General features: G+C 38.3%; 1 protein-coding gene across 2 annotated transcripts in view; it reads left to right on the top strand.

Moving 5' to 3' along the window:
• The first annotated feature begins 5,318 nt into the window (after positions 1-5,318).
• The window catches only part of LOC100024692 (proton-coupled amino acid transporter 1), a 68,097-nt gene continuing 55,885 nt past the window's right edge, over positions 5,319-17,530 (top strand). The window contains exon 1 of one of the 2 annotated variants that reach the window (XM_007473908.2): positions 5,319-5,441. The gene's annotated coding sequence lies outside the window, so the exon portion shown is untranslated. The remainder of the gene's footprint in view (positions 5,442-17,530) is intronic. The other variant, XM_007473909.2, reaches the window with a different exon arrangement.

A 17,530-nucleotide genomic window follows, 5' to 3' on the forward strand; every position in this document is an offset into this window, starting at 1 on the left:
GCCTGGAGATGGGAGGTCCTGGATTCAAATATGACCTCAGATACTTCCTGGCCATGTGACCCTGGGCAAGTCACTTAACCCCAACTGCCTAGTCCTGATCTCTCTTCTCCTTTGGAACTGATATTTGGTATAGATTCCAGGACAGAAGATGAGGGTTAAAAAAAAAAAGTCTATGGAGTTTATATACTCCAGAGTCTATTATTTATTTTGCTTTTGTATCCTCAGAATCTTGAAGAATGCTTGGCATGTAGTAAGTGAGTAATATTTGCTTGTTAACTGACTGATTCTCTAGATCGTCCAGAGTCAATGTTCTTCTTAAAATGTGTTGCTCCAAACTGAATACAATATTTCAGACGTAATGGACCAGGGCAGAGTACAATATTACCATTTACTCTTCTTTTGAGATACCAGATTTTTATTAAAGTAGACTAAAACATTTTATTTGCTTATTTGCCACATCACAATGACTCATAATTTACCTTATGCACAAATCCAATCATATAACTTCGTTTCAATACTTATAACCTAGCAATCCCACTATCGGGTATGCTCCTTAAGGAAATCAAAGATGGAAACAAAATTTCAACATATACAAAACTATAATGTAGCACCATTCTTTGTTAAACAAAATTGGTAGCCATTCACTCGTAAATGACTCAAAAACCTTTAGAGTAGGGAAGAATAGAATAGTATTGTTATAAGAAAAGATGAATGATAAGGAATTTAAAGAAAAAACTATGGAATATTTATATGAATGATTGCAAAGTGAAGCAAGCAGAACCAAATATATGTATACATATATAAGAAGTGACTCCAAAGTAAATGAAAAGATAAGAAACTGAACTCGAAGCAAATGAAAAACCAGTGAGAGTTCCAGAGAACAGAAAATGACACAGAGATCCAAGGAAAGGATCACCATCTACCAAGATTTCCCTCTTCTACATCTCCTCAGCCACTATCATGGTTTGGAAAAATCAGCAAAGCCAGGATTAGATTGGCTCAGGGTTTGACCAAGGCTCAGCCTTGCCTTCTGGCTTCTGGGTGCCTTAAATGGTTTCCCAGTTACATACAAGGGCTCCTCCAACTTGACGGATGTATAGGCTACAAGAGTCACAATACCCTGCCCTGCTGTCCAGATCTGGTACTATATGGAACTGAAGGGGGCCAGGCTTATCAAAGCTAAGTGCCAATGTATCTTTGTTGAATATACTTGCCATGTTAGAGCTAAGAAAATCTTCTTTGTTAACTGTTCAGTGACAAGCAAATGTCTCATTTCATCCCAACTTGAACCTTAAATAACAGGATGCCAGTTTCAGATCCACCCCTAATACCTCCTTCCTGTCAACAGAAGGATATGAAACGGCTAATGCATTTTCAGACTCAGTCATTGTATTGCATGTTTTTGCTTGTTTTTCTTTTTTCCTTTTCCTAAGGAGAGTTCAATCTCAGAGCTCAGACTTCTTTTTCAGAAACGAATGTGATATGAATCTAAAAATATTTTTTAAAAATTAATCTCTCATAGTACATCATAGGAGGTGGCTGGTGGTTCAGTGAATAGAGTGCTAGTCTTGGAGTCACAAAGGGCTGAATTACAATTCAGCCTCAGACACTTACTGTGTGATTCTGGGAAAGGCACTTAACCTCTGTTTGCCTTCATCCATCAGAGAAGGAAATGGCAAATCATTCCAGTATCTTTGCCAAGGAAAACCCAAATGGGATGATGAAGAACTGGACATGACTAAATGACAGAACAACAAAAATCCTTAGTTCCAGTGACCTTGGGAAGTTTGTTTCAATTTTCTTAGCCTCAGTTTCCTTTTCTGTAAAATAAGAAAATTAAACAGCTTCTGAAGAAACTTCTACCTTTAAATCTATAACTCTATTATCACTTTCCTCTTAAAACTCCTCTTCATCTTTAACTTCCAAGTCTTCAACCTCCCTGCTTTGGCCTCATTTCCATTTAATACCCATCCTAGTCTCTAATTTATAGTTAACAAGTTTAAGAAGGCACCAACCTCTATCATTAAATCCCTTCATCTTCAGCTATTCGAGCACTGCTAATATTCAGCTCTGAGTTACCCTTACCATCTACCTTTTCTGTTTAATTTCCTAGTTGCTGAGCACCTCTGTAGGAAATTATGCAACTACATTAAGATTTCCATTACTCCAGAAGAGTAGTAAGGGCTAGGCAATGGGAGTTAAATAACTTGCCCAGGGTCACACAGCTAGGAAGTGTCTGAGGCCAGATTTGAACTCAGGATTTCCTGTCTCTAGGCCTAGGCCTAGCTCTCTATCTACTGAGTCACCTAGCTGCCCCCAAACTTTGCTTTCTTTGCCTTTTAGAAGATGAAAACTTTGATTGACCCCCTTGAGAAGAAACACTTAGCTGACCCCACCCCCTTTCTGTGGGGAGTTTGAGTAACCTGACTCTTTTGCATAGACTACATATACTTGTCATTTCCTCATCTCTTTGGCTTTGGCCAAGCTGGGATGGAACCCCTGACATTTTGTAAATTGTAAAAATTGTAAAAAACCCTACAAATAAATGTCAGTTTGAACTCAGATCATTGCTTCCATTATTCATTTATTTTCAACATTACTTTTGGCCATCCTCCTCTTTTTGAATGATGCTTTCTCTCTGGACTTGTGTATACTATTCTCTGATTCTCTCTATCTTACTTTTCCTCTTACCTAGATTATTGTTATAGCCTTCTAATTGGTCATCCTGCCTCCAGTCTTTTTCTTTGGCAGTTCATCCTTGGTACAATTGCCAAAACAATCCTCCTAACACACAAGTCTGACTATGACACTGTCCTAGTTAAAAACCTTCAGTGGCTTACTTTTGCCTATAGGAGAAAAAAGCAAACACTTAACATTTTATACCCTACCCCAATTTCTATAAGGAAGACACACATCTTTGCCTCTGGAGCAATACTACCCACTCTATCTTTGGAGCACAGAACCTCAAAAATCTTTATGCATATCCTCAGGAACTGTCAACTCCACTCCTTTCTCCTTGATTTTGGGAGAAACAGCCTGGAGTAATTTCCATAAACCAGCCCTGCTTCCACAGTGGAAGACAGTAGACCAAAAGACAAGAGTACAAGTGCTTACCTTGAAACCCAAAATATAGTGAGACATAAGTGTGAGACAAAACTGCTTAGGCACAGTGGAAAAATGGATGGATGCAGGTAAGACCAATTTATGACACCTTAATAATGCCAAATGGAAAAGAAACTCTTTGAGCAGTCAAAGAAGAAGGCATTCCCACTGCCTGTCAGAAGAGGCACTTTGTGTGAAGGATGGATGTAAAAGAAGAAATTTCAAAACACTAGAAGCACTCTGGGCCAAGCCTATGAAAGAACTAAAACTACTGGCTAGAACACCAGAGTAATTTTTTCTGCTATCTGCTTCCTTTTTAAAAATTTAACAATCTGCTCACTAGCAGATAGGAACTGGCTGCAGCATAATCCTAGCTGGAAACATCTGACCTAAGGGTTACAGAATTTCACTTCATGTACTCTCGTGCCAGTAAAACTGTACTATATATGTACAAATTGGTTCTCCCAATATCAGATGAGCTAGTTAAGAGCAGGGATTTTCATTTTTGTCTTTGTATCTCCAACATTTAGCACAGCTTACATAGTAAATATTTTGTTGTTCAGTCAAGAGTTTCATGTCCAACTCTTCGTGACCCTGTTTAGGATTTTCTTGACATAGATACTAGAGTCACTTGACATTTCCTTTTTCAGCTCATTAAGTGACTTACTCAGGGTCACATAGGTAGGAAGTATCTGAGGTCAGATTTGAACTCAGGAAGATGACTCTAGGCTTGACACTCTATTGCTCTACTTACCTTCCAATAAGCACTTAATAAAAGCATTGAGTGACTTATTGATAGATACAAAATGTCTTTTGACTGACTAACTTTCTGAGTCAGTCCTATATTGTGGGAGCAAAAGAACCAAGTTCTAAACTGACCCAGGAATGAGATGTGACAAGTCAGGAAGATATAGTGGGTATTTGTTGGGAATAGGGTACAGTTCAATGCACTGCAAAGCCTGAAGCAGGTTGCTAAAGGCTTCTTCCTTCTTACTTCCCTAGACTCTTACTCAAGGTTTCTCTGAAGGATTTTGGTATCATTTGTGAGGCATGGAAGACACAGTACTATATAGCATGGCATGCCCCCCATTAAAGAAGTTACCATACTCTTATGGGCAAAGCAGAATTACAGTAGCTCAAAAGAAATAAGAGGTACATAAATTTAGAGACATCTTGATCTCAAATGTACATATGGACTATTTGTGAATGACCTGTAGTAAAGCCTTCTGAACTCTTATCGGTCTAATCGGTCTGATCAGCCATAGACAGATACATTAACCTTGACACAGTGATATTATTTGGGTCCTTTTTGACTACAAAGGATAAGAAGAAGAATCCTACTCCATCCCACAGAATCTTAGTGATGGAAGAGGTTAATAGAGTCCAACTACTCCAATCCAAACCTGAATAAGAATGCCATCTAGAAGGGGGCAGCTGGGTAGCTCAGTGGATTGAGAGCCAGGCCTAGAGAAGGGAGATCCTTGGTTCAAATCTGACCTCAGACACTTCCCAGCTGTGTGACCCTGGGCAAGTCACTTGACCCCCATTGCCTAGCCTTTACCACTCTTCTGCCTTGAAACCAATACACAGTGTTGATTCCAAGACGGAAGGTAAGGGTTTAAAAAAAAAAAAGAATGCCATCTGAAAACATCCCTAACAAAGTCATTCAGCCTTTCCTTGACAACCTTCTAGCTCCTGAGACAACAGTTCTAGGCAGTGCTAATTGTTCAGAAAGATTTCCTTGGTATCCAGCCCAAATATGACCATTGGCAACGTCTGTCCAAAGTTCCTGGTTCTATGTGCTCTAGAGACAAACTGAACAGCCTATATTTAAGTCTTTTCCCATGTTACAGCCCTTCGGACACTGGAGACAACTGTCAGAAGAGCAAGCCCTCACACACACAACTTAATCTCCAATCTTCTTTAGGCTCAGCATCTCCACTTTCCACAGTTGTTTCTGGTAAAACTTGAATAAGGTGTAACCTTTCATCTTGCCCTCTTCCCTTTCCCTCCACCCTTCTCTTTTTTTCCACCCCCCCACCCCACCTCCGCACCGCGGTTCTCCTCTTTCCTCTCCTTCCATTTACTTCCTCCTCACAGGACCCTCCTGCACTACAAGAGTCAGCCGCCAGGAGGCGTAACAAGGGCATGACTTGCGGGGAAGAAAAGGAAGCTGGGAGAGTTGGGCTTGGTAAAATAGGTCCGATCAGCTGAACGCCGGAGCACGTGACTAGGGTAGGCCAGCAGCTGAGTGTCACGTGACGGGGCCGGAAGCAGTACCGGGAATGGCTCTGGGGGAGGGAGTTGAGTCTGGAACTGGAGTCCAGAGGCGGGAGCAGGTGAGTCAGGGTGGTATGGAACAGGGGTTCACTGGTTGGCTTCCGTCCAGGGGGTGCTGGGGATCAGACCAAGGTTCTCCTTCCTGGGACCGGTCCTTGCGGTGGAGGCAAGGGGCGTTCCTGGGGCGGAGCTGGAGAAAGACCAGGGGGAGGGAGCAGGGTGTGTTTGTGTGTGTTTGTATGTGTTTGTGTGTCTGTCTGTCATTCTGCCTTTGCATCCGTGTCTGTGACACTGTGTCTGTGGTTGTGTGATCGTCCCTGTCTCGGGTTGTACAGACGCGGATTACACTGAGAGATCCTACTGTCTGTGTGTTTTGTCTTTGTCGGATGAGTGTGTTGATGGGTTTCTCGTTATGACCTTTGTCTATGCCCTAGGTTTATAGAGTGACTATTTTATTTGTGCATGTGAGGGGAACAGGGTTGAGTCAGCATCCCCAGAGAGGAGCGATCCTGTTGAGGTGCTGGAAGGTTAAAGAGGAGTTAACCCTGTCATAGGAGAGGGTAGAGAAGGAATGAAGGAAAACCCCAGAGAAAGAGGGCCCTTAGCTCTGTCCCATTGCTTAAGAGGCATTCATGCTGGACTTTTTGGTCTATTTCTCCATCCCTCATCCCTCAACCCCAAAACCAAAAGTTGTTTGCATTAGTCATAAAACTTGAGGATCCTTGAGACTTTAAAACAGTTTCTTCTAACCCTTTCATTTTAAAGAGAAAAATAAAGGGTAATAACTTACTCAGGATTACACAATGAATCCGGGTAGTGTTGACACCACAACCTAGGTCACCGGGGGCTCTGGCCTATATACCAGATTGCTTTCTGCCCAAGAACTTGTTATTGGATGTGGCCTGAAGGAAACATTGCTTTCTTTCCCCATCTTCTCTCTCCAGACCTTTTTTGCTGTGTTTGAATTGTGACCATTTTGGTTTGTGGTTTCCGTGTTATTATGTTTAGAGAAGCAACTGCTCATGATTTCTTATAGACTCAGCACTCTGGAGATTTCATTCTCTCACTCCTGATATTTCTTCTGATAAGCCAAATAGTAATGGGAATCCCTTTTGAGTAGGAAGATGAATTTCAGAAAGTGAGGAAGAGAAAATCCATTTTGAGAATAACACCAATGTTGACAGCATATTTTAACAAATCTGTATGCAGTCCCTGCCATGTTTGAGGCTCTGGGAGTACAAACACAAAGATAGAACAGCTCCTTCTCAAGGAGCTTACTCTTCTCAGTTGCCACCTCTTAGGGAAAGTGTTTACTCTTCTCCTTAGTTGTCAGCATTTGTTCTGTCTTAAACTTATATTTTTACTCTTTTATGTCCAAGTTGGAGTTCTTTGTAGAATATATACTTCTTAAAGGCAGTGGCTTTTCCGTTTTAAAATTTTTGTTTCTACAATGGCTTTTACAATAGTAGATGCTCAAAAAATGCCCATTGAAATGAATTCTCAATTGGAGGAATTAATTGAAAACTTCCTAAAGGAGGTAACATATGATTTGAGCCTTGAAGAAAAACAGCAATTTCACTGTGCCAGTTTTACAAGATGTGTGCATTCACAACTAGGAGTACAGTTCAAATGTCAAGAACCTGAAGTAGAATGCATAGTTCATGGGCCCAACTTGGTAGCAACATAAAGTTTGTGAAAGGGAATAATGTCAAGTAAGTCTGGAAAGATATTCAGTTAGCTTTGAGGATATGAATGGTTTATGGCACTAGGAGTAACTTCTTTCTCAGTTTCTTCAGTAATCAATCTTTGGTGAAAATCATAAGAGCTGTAACTGCTTTTACTTGCCCTCTTGTTTTAAGCTGATAGGTTTCCCTTAAAATCTGACAATGAAAAGATCATAGCAGCTTGGTAAAGAGAAAGTACAGAACTAGGACTCATCAGGACAACTGAGTTTATCACCCAGCTGAGGTCTGTTTCATTGTCCAAACAAGGAACTCTCTCTGCTGTACTACACATTAGTCATGCTAAAGCAGGGCTCAGCAATAGACTTTTAGAGCCAGTTGTCCAACAAACAATTCTTTTATCTGGATAGTCATAAAATCACTGGAGGGGAATGGACCTTAGAATTGATCATTTCTAACCCTCTTCTTTTACAGTTGAAGAAACAGATTTAGAGAAGTGAAATGTCCAACATTATATACCAAATTATTTGCAGAAACTAAAGTGCATTTGGAGTCTCTACAGACTTTGAATACAATGCTTTTCCTAAGTACTAAAAGAGTACTTTAATATATATATATTTATATATATATATCTGTATATATATAAAACAAGGAGAAAAGCTCCTTGTTATTTCTAATGTAAGAGATAACAATAGATAGATATTACTTTGTATGGTTCTTGCAAGTCAAACATAATCAGGATGCTATTTAGAAATTTTATAGATCCAGTTAGCAATGATTAGTAAGCTTTTTGCATTTAAAAACTGCTTTGCTTTGGCCTAAAGCCAAAAACCTTGGGGAAAGCCTCAGATAGAGAAAATTAATAATCTGGTAATAAAATGGATTTCTATGTTTGGTGCTGGGTATTGCAGAGGTTGCCCTCACAACAAATAACCAGGTATCTCTCCCTTTAGTTGTTATTTTTCTATCATGTTCATTTAAAAGATGGGATTTTTAAGGTCTGACTTTAGCTTGTAAGATTTTTATTATTTTTTTGCCTCATCTTGAGATAACCCATCCCAGGTTAACCTCTTTCTCCCTAACCATTGCCACTGCTGCCCTTTAACCTACTCCCCACCCCATCCCCCACAAATTTGTTGTTCTGATCCCACTATTATTAAGAAACAGTTATTTATATTGAGTTAGCATATCCTGTTAATTCTATCTTGATGTGATCTTATTGATCCCTTCTTTTTATGGCAACCTCATCACTCTAGTTTAAGTTTATACTTCTGTAATAACTTCTTAACATTTCTCCCTACTTTTAGTCCTTTTCCATCTAATCTGTCCTACAAATGCTAATAGATTAATTATCCTTAGATACAACTCTAAACATTTTACTTCTCTGTTCAGAATCCTTCATTGGTCCCCTTTTGCCTACCATTTAAGCCTATGCTTCTTATCTTGTCATGAAAGATCCTCAGCAATCTGGCTATCAGTAAGTTATGTGCCTGTTATGTGCCAGGCACTGTGCTAAACTCTGAGAACTACACAGAAAAGCAAAAGATAGACCCAGTTCTAAGGGAGCTCCTGGTCTACATGTAATATACAAAGGGGCTATATACAATATAAACTGAAAATAATCAACTGAGGGCAGATTTTAGAGGGGAGAAGGAAAGTCTTCCTGTAGAAGGAAGAATTTTAGCTGCAATATGAAGGAAGCCAGAGAAGATGAGAAGAGAGAACATTCCCTCCATGGAGTAGAAGATAGAATGCTTTGTTCTGGGAAAAACAAGGAGGCCAGTGTCACTAGTTTGCAGAGTATGTGGAGTGGTCAGGGGTGAGTAAGTTATTAAAAAAAAATTGAAAAGGTTAGGGGGATTACTAAGGGCTTTGAATGAGAGGATTTTATATTTGATCTAGTAGGAGATAGGGAATCACTGGAGTTGATTGAGGAAGGGGGTGATATGATCAAATTTGCTCTTTAGAAAGATCATTTTGACAGCTTAAAGGAGAATTGCCGGGAGTGGGGAGATACATGTAGCAGGGAGACCAATTAGCAAATTATTTTTAAAATAAAATTAATTAATTAAGAATATTTTTCCATAGTTACATGATTCATGTTCTTTCCCTCTCCTCTCCCCTCCCAGACCCAATGAGTAATTCCACTGTATCTTTGTTCATTACCTACATGTGTCTTTGTTCAAAACCTATTTCCATATTATTACTATTTGCAGTAGAGTGATCATTTAAAGTCAACATTCCCAACCATATCCCCATCGAACCATGTGATCCTTCTGCATTTCTACTCCCACAATTCTTTTGATGTGAATAGTGTTATTTCCCATAAATCCCTCAGAATTGTCCTAGATCATTGCATTGCTGCCAGTAGAGAAGTACATTACATTTGATTGTGCCACAGTGTATCACTCTCTGTGTACAACATTCTCCTGATTCTGCTCCTTTCACTCTGCATCAGTTCCTGGAAGTCATTCCAGTTCACATAGAAATCCTCCAGTTCATTGTTCCTTTCAGCACAATAGTATTCCATCACCATCAGATACAATTTGTTCAGGCATTCTCCAACTGATGAGCACCCCCTCATTTTCCAATTTTTTTTGATACCACAAAGAGTGCAGCTATAAATATTTTCGTACAATTATTTTTCCTTATTATCTCTTTGGGGTACAAACCTAGCAATGGTATGGTTGGATCGAAGGGCAGGCAGTCTTTTAAAGCTCTTTGGGTATAGTTCCAAATTGTCTTCTAGAATGGTTGGATCAATTTATAACTCCACCAGCAGTACATTAGTGTCCCCTCCAACATTTATTACTTTCCTTTTCTGTCATATTAACCAATCTGCTAGATATAAGGTGGTATCTTGGAGTTATTTTGATTTGCATTTCTCTGATTATGAGAGATTTAGAAGACTTTTATCATGTGTTTTTGATAGTTTTAATTTCTTTATGGCTTGATTTTTTTTTGTACAATTGATTTAGCTCCTTATAGATTTGAGAAATTAGCCCTTTGTCAGAGATTTTTGTTATAAAGATTTTTTCACAATTTGTTGCTTCCCTTCTAATTTTGATTGCATTGCTTTTGCTTGTACAAATTTTTTTAATTTAATGTAATCAGAATTATTCATTTCACATTTTGTAATATTCTCTATCTCTTGCTTGATCTTAAATTCTTTACTTTCCCATAGATTTGACACTATTCTATGACACTGATACTATTCTATGTTTACTTAATTTACTTATAGTTTCCTTCTTTATCTGTAAGCCATTTACCCATTCTGAATTTATCTTGGTGTAGGGTCCAGTTAGCAAATTATTGTAAAAATATAGGTGTGAGATATTAACAATCTGTAGCAGGATAGTGCAAGGAAAGGAGAAATGGCCCAGAAGCAAAATTGACAGAACTTGGCAACAGATTAGATGTGGGGATGAGAGAGCAAGAAGTTGAAAGCAACACCTAGGATTTAAGCCTGGATGACTGGATGGTGGTATAGTGCCTTTGATTGTACTAGGAACATTTGGAAGGAAGTGGGGAAATATAAGGAGTTCAATTTGGGACATGATGAGTTTAAGATGTCTGTGGGATATCTTGAGTAGTTGGTGATGTGAGACTGTGAGATTTCAGAATCATCAGAGACAGTAATTAAATCAATGAGAGCTTATGAGTTCACCAATTGAAGTAGCAGGATTGTCCAAAAGCCACAAAGATCAAAAGAGATAGGGACAATCACTGGTGAAAATGGATAGATCAAGTGATGGTCTTTTAAGGGTGGGGGAGACATAGACATATTTGTAGGTACTAGGGAAGCAGCCAATAGTTAGAGAAAGATTGAAGATACTTGAGAGAATGGAAATGATAGATGAGGATAGTCTGCTGGAGAAGACAGAATGGAATGGAATCACTTGTGCATGTAGAGAGGTTTGCATCAGCAAGGAGAAAGGCTACCTCTTTGTGACATATAGTGGCAGAAGGCATCTGAAATGAAGAGGAAGGGAGAAGAAGGAGCTCTGGACAAATGGCCTTAATTTTTTTAGTAAAATATAAGGCAAGATCTCAGCTGAAAGGGCAGGGAGAGCCATGGGAGATTTGAGGAGAGATGAAAAGATTTGAAAGAGTCACTATAGTAAGCTGATAAGAGAGGTATTGGAGGATTGCCCTGAGGCAGTGAGGACTCAGTTGAGATTTTCACTATATATTTATAATGAACCCAGTTAGCATGATTTCATGATTTTTCTCCAGCTTCATTCAGTAATAGCAGATATGTAGGAGCAAAGGTATGATGAGAGTGATCCAAGACTGATGCTTGGCAGGGAAGGTCAGGAAGACCACAAAGGAGCTAGAGACCCAAGAAAAGAGGACAGTGTAGAGTTAAGCTGGTTTACTAAGGAGTCAAAATTAGGAAAGGAAAAGAGTTTAGTTAGTACAGGGTTGATGATCTGGGAGAGAACTGAAGAATTGAGGGACTGAAGATCACAGTGAGACCAAGAACAAGTTTGGGATTGCAAGGCAGAAAGAGGAGAGGAATGACCATAGATTGTCATCAGATATAGGGACTTTCAGAGTTTATGAACATAGAAGTGGAATATTTATGGGTGATGGTAAGATCAAGGGTATGATCATCTTTCTCTGTGGCTGAAGTAGGGGTAAGGAGGTTATCTAAAATGAGTAAGCTGAGGAACTGTGAAGTTAGGTTATTTGAGGAAGTATCGATATAGATGTTGAAGTCCTCCAGTATGAGAGCAGGAATTAGGGAGGAAACACTGTTGGACCAGTAGTGAATTTATTGAGGAAAGAAGAAGAGTATCCTGGAGGTCAGTGGATAATAGCTACCGGAATTTTGATTGGGTGGTAGATATGGATTGAGTGAACCTCAAAGGAGGAGAGATAGAGAAAGAAGGAGAGCCTGGAAGTGGCAGTGGGGAACAAGGAGCAATCCAATGCCCCCATTTCTCTAGTCAGTGAAAATTATACAAATTTTTCCTAAGAATAGTCATTTTAGATAAATAGAGTAAAATTCTCCAAGCCAGGTAATTATTTAGGTTTATTGGAAGAGAGCCAATCCTCCAACATAGCCAGAACACCTGATTAATAGCAGAAGACCCAGCGCACTGGAAGAGACCTTTTATAACCTTAAAGTAACAACCAAGTTTTCCATGCAAATACAAAGAAAAATATAAGAATAGTCATACCCTTTAAAGGATGAAGACACACAGCAACACTGTTCATTGGTTAGTTCAACTAGGAAACAACCCTCATTTGCCCATGGGTTAGGTCAGCTAGGAAGTATCCCTTATTTGGTGAGAGAGATCTTCTGACTGTGACCTAAGAGTCACTTAATGGTTTTTGGGGGTGGGGTGGGGGAAGAAGGATGTTCTCTGGGCCTACTTTGGATAAGGATGTGTAGTGATGGATAACACCATATCTGGTTATGAAACTAAGGTCAAAGTCAACGAAGTATACCTAATCACAAATTAGGTGCATGATACATCAACTTGGAAGGGTGGGGCTGACTCTAAGGTCTAAGTTAAAGCAATTTTACTATTTATAAATAGTAATATTTATATTACTAAAATATAAGTGAAAAAGCCTTCTAAAATCATGACTCAATACGAATTAGCTTAAAATTATAATTATGATTATCTGAAAAATCTTACTAACATTAAAATCTAATCATGTATAAGGAGATAGGGGTATTTTCCCACTTCCAAAGTATAGCCAGTGCTGAAAATGGGGACCAGGCAGGCTGGTCATCAAGGGGTGAAAGATATAGAACTAGGTCAGTGACAGCTAGAAGATGCAAGTAGTGGGAAAGCAAATGATTTAAGAGGAGAACAGGTTTGTTGACTATGGAACAGGCATTGGAAGGGGTACCCATCTACCAGTATTTTGCCCCAGTTAAATTAAACTACTCCTTTCCCATGATACAAATCCAGCATCTTCCAGCTTCTATGATATTTAGTCCCTATGACCCCAAATCCAGTCTTAAAATTCATTGTATTGATTCTTTAAAAATTCTTCCCTAAGAGTAGAAATACAGAAGAAAAACAACTGCTTGATCACATGGTTCAATGGGGATATGATTGGGGATGTAGACTCTAAATGATCACCCTGGTGCAATTATCAATAATAAGGGAAATAGGTCTTGATCAATGATACATGTAAAACCCAATGGAATTGTGAGTTAGCAATGGGGGGTGGGGGGAAAAGAACATGAATCATGTAACCATGGAAAAATATTCTAAATTAATTAATTAAATTAAATTTTTTTAAAAAGGAATTCTTCCCTGATTCCCTCCCCTCCCCAATCTCTACACAGACCAAAGAAGAAATAATTTTCATTCCTTCAGTTTTACATAGCTACCTGTATTGTTCTTGAAGTCTTACTCTATTTGTTGAATATTATATAGTATTCCATACTTGTATGAGTGTGGTATCTCCCATTATAGATTTTAAGTATTATAAAGACTCAAATTTTATTATCTTTGCACCCCCCCTAGCCCCAGCACAGTGTTGGCACTTAGGAAATAGTTGTTGACTAAAGGAAGACCTATATGACACTCCTGTTTGGCTTAGACATAGAAAAGTTATTGCTGATAATGTTTCTTTTCTGTTCTCACATTGACTTCAAGATTCAAGACTGAATTGAGTAAATGGGTACTCAGTAGTTTAGTTTTTATCATGTAACCATACTTGAATACCTTCAAGAGACATCTGTCTACTTAATTCCTCGTCTCTTATTCCTAGTTTTATCAGAGAGAAAGTTTGATAGCCTGGTTGTCTTCATGCAATCTCTGAGCAGCAAGAAATTCAAGAGAACTAAACCAAAGCTGAGCAGGAGTTCCTTCTACAACCTCCTTGACAAGTGGTTATCCAGTGATTAAGAATTCATTACCTTTTGAAATAACCCATTTTATTTTTGAATAAATTCTACTATCTAAGTTATATAATATACATGTATATTTGTGTGTATGCATATATATGTATATGTACATGTATATATATTTATTTGGATCCATACATATGTGGCATACATTAGACCTAGTTCTGCTTCACAAGGCCCAAACTAAAATCAATAGCCCTTCCTTACTATAGGCCCCATGATATTTGGAAATAATTGTATCTCTTTACTCTCACTCCAGCTGCCCTCCCCTGCTCACATGTTTTCTCTTGTTCATGCCAATCATCCCTGCTGTTTGAATTGTGCCATATGAGTCAAATCCTCTGATCATTTTAGTTATCTTCTACATTTCTAAATTTGTTTGCCAGTTCCCCTTCTAAAGTGTAGTGGCCCAGACCAAACACAGTTTATCAAGAGTAGTCGGACTCAAACAAGAGTCCCTGGTGCTGAACACTATTGTTTTCTTAATACAGCTTTAATTCATACTAGATTTTTCACTTCCCTAACATACTGTTTCATTATATTGACCTTGCAGTCAGTTTGAACCTCCACATCATTTACATATGAATTGCTTGCTTGCTTTCTATCTATCCTTTTGCATTTGACTCTTTGAACCCAAAGTGTAATTCTGGAGCTTTATATTTGTCTTAAAGTTCATTTTATTATTGGCTCATTAAGTTTGGCTAGATCTTACCTATCTTGATCTTTTAAGATCCCAGTTCTGTTGTCTAACATATTAAAGATTACTCCCAGTTTCATGTCATTCATAGATTTGATAAATAATGAATATTTGATAATTAAGCCAGCATTTGATAAGCATCTTCTACTTTCAAGGCACATGCAGTGTACTGGATGTGATAAGAAAGACATGGTCCCTACCTTCAGGGGGCTACAATTTGGCAGAGGTGATAAGGCGAGTATGTGTTGGAATTCCTTCCAAAGTCAAATAATTTTTTAAAAAAATACAACATAAAAAGGTTCTAAGCCCTTTGTGTTCCTAACTATTAATTGCATAATTTGGTTTCCATTCTTTTCACCTGTGATCAAAGTTGACTTTGTTCAGTGTGCTAAATTTAGAACAAAATTGGTATAGTAATTGCTCCTTGAATGACCTTGAGACCATACCAATCTTTGCCAAACTCAACAAGCTTCAGTAGTTGTAATTAGTGAAAGGTTGCTGATAAAATGCATTCCTATCACCAAAAAATGCAGATTGTTTTACTTGGTAGATACCTTTTATGCAACTAAAGTAATTTAGTTACTTTTAGGACCTTGTCCTTCGGTAAACAGTATTAATCATCAGTAGGAGGAGTACAGAATGCTGTGGGATCAAATATTGGAGAGTTCACTTCTAGATGCTAGACCCCATCACTGCCCTCTGTCTAATGAGTGGTACAATATGTTGGAACTCTTTATATACACATATATCAGATTAGAAACTTGATGATGATACATGTGATAGTGTTTTCCTCTTTTTTTGTAAAGTTTGACACTAGAAGGATTAAGATTCTCTGTTTAAAGTCCTTCATAATCTGGTCCCCTCCCCCCATTTAGTCTTCAGTACTGACATCTTTGCTGTTCCTCGCTAGATATATCATCTTGCAAATCCATATATCATTATTTGAACTCCTTTTCCCCATCACTTCTGCCTCCTGACTTTCCTAGATTTCTTGAGACTCAGCTAAGAATCCTTTCCCAGTACCCCTTAATGTGAATGCTTTTCTTTCAGTTCATCAAATATATATTTTATTTTTTTCTCATATTTATGTAGTAGATGCTTAATTAAAACACACACACACACACACACACACACACACAGACACACACACAGACACACACACACACATTTTTAAACCCTTGCCTTCCATCTTGGAATCAATACTGTGTATTGGTTCCAAGGCAGAAGAGTGATAAGGGCTAGGCAATGGGGGTTAAGTGATTTGTCACACAGCTGGGAAGTGTCTGAGGTCAGATTTGAACCTAAGACCTCCCATCTGAAGGCCTGGCTCTCAATCCACTGAGCTACCCAGCTGCCCCCATTAAATAATTTTTTACTGGACTGTCAGTTCCCTCTTTTACTTTTTAAGGTAGAAGATTTTGTCCAGTAAAATCAATTTTAGCATTGCCTGTGGTTTAGTGGGCTTCAGGCTATTACGGATTCTCATTAGATAACCAAGTCATGGTTTAAGGCCTAACTTAAGGCTAAAAAGTATTAAAGGGGGAAAGTTCAGCAGAGATAAATAGTGTATATTTGTACGTTGGATTTCTTCTCTGCCAAATCCAGCTGAAATCATTCTGTATCCTCAGTTTATGATTTCTCTAGATTTATTCACACTGAGCATACTAATCTAGAAATTAGAAAGCCTGGGTTCTTTAGTTTCAGGTCTATTATCTACGTGACCATATACAACTCAAATAAGCTGCCTTGGCTTCTTATTTGTCATCTGCAAAATGATGGGGTTGGACTAAATGATCTGAGGTTACTTTTAGCACTAACATTTTATATTCTAGGGCATTATATGTTCTGATATCCTTCCACTTCCTTTTCCTCTTTCCCTTCCCTTTTCCTTTCTTCTTCCCTTCCTCATTCCTAATAGGTTTGAGATATCCAATCAAGCAGTCTTAGCCTATGAAATCTACTTAAATAATAGACTGGCCCCCCAATGTTATAACTATTATATAAAATTGGCTATGGTGGCTCTTGATAGGTATAAGAACAGAGGTGTGCATTCATCCATCTCTCAGTGTCTGAGAAGACTTATAAGATAGATACCTCTTCTTGTGTGATTACAATTGACTTTGTTCAATATACTAAATTTGGAATAAAAATGAGATAATAATTGCTTCCTCAATGATTCTGAGACTATACCAGTGTTTGCCTTAACAAGTTATGATAACCATAATTGGTGATGGGTTGCTGATAAAATACATTTCCTATCACTAGAAATCCAGACTGTTACTTGATAGGTATATTTTGTATATCTATCATTTTTAGGACCTTGTCTTGCAAAAAATATTAATCATATTGCATAGAAGTGCAAAGTGGAATGAGATCAGATATTGGAGAGTTCATATCTAGATGTTCATAAATGCCCTCTGTCTTCACGTAGTGTTATGGAATGATGGAACCTTATACACTGGTTAGATTATGTGATAATTAAAATAGTTGGTGTCATAAACTGTAGTGATTAAAATAGTGGAGGAATTAAATTGTAGTAGATATAAAGAGTGGATGAGTAAATTGTGACCGCAGAAAATATGTTTTCACTACAGTGTCTTGTTTTTAAATCAATATATAAGGTGGTTGCCAGGGAAATATTCCCAATTATGAAATATACCCAAGTTAACTGGGTTTATAGAAATTTTAATTAATAATACAATGAGGAATTAACATGGCCTGAAATCCTCCCTCTGGCCCTATTTTATCTTAGAAGCAGGCCTAGAGGAGACCTACACATCTCACTGTTTGAGATGCTTTTTGGACATCCGCCTATACAGGCTAAGCCTTTCTCCCCGGCTTATACATTGCTATTAGGGGGAGATATTACTATTACTTCCTATATACAGGAGT

Source organism: Monodelphis domestica, chromosome 1 (genome assembly GCF_027887165.1).
Source record: "Monodelphis domestica isolate mMonDom1 chromosome 1, mMonDom1.pri, whole genome shotgun sequence".
NCBI lineage: Eukaryota > Metazoa > Chordata > Mammalia > Didelphimorphia > Didelphidae > Monodelphis > Monodelphis domestica.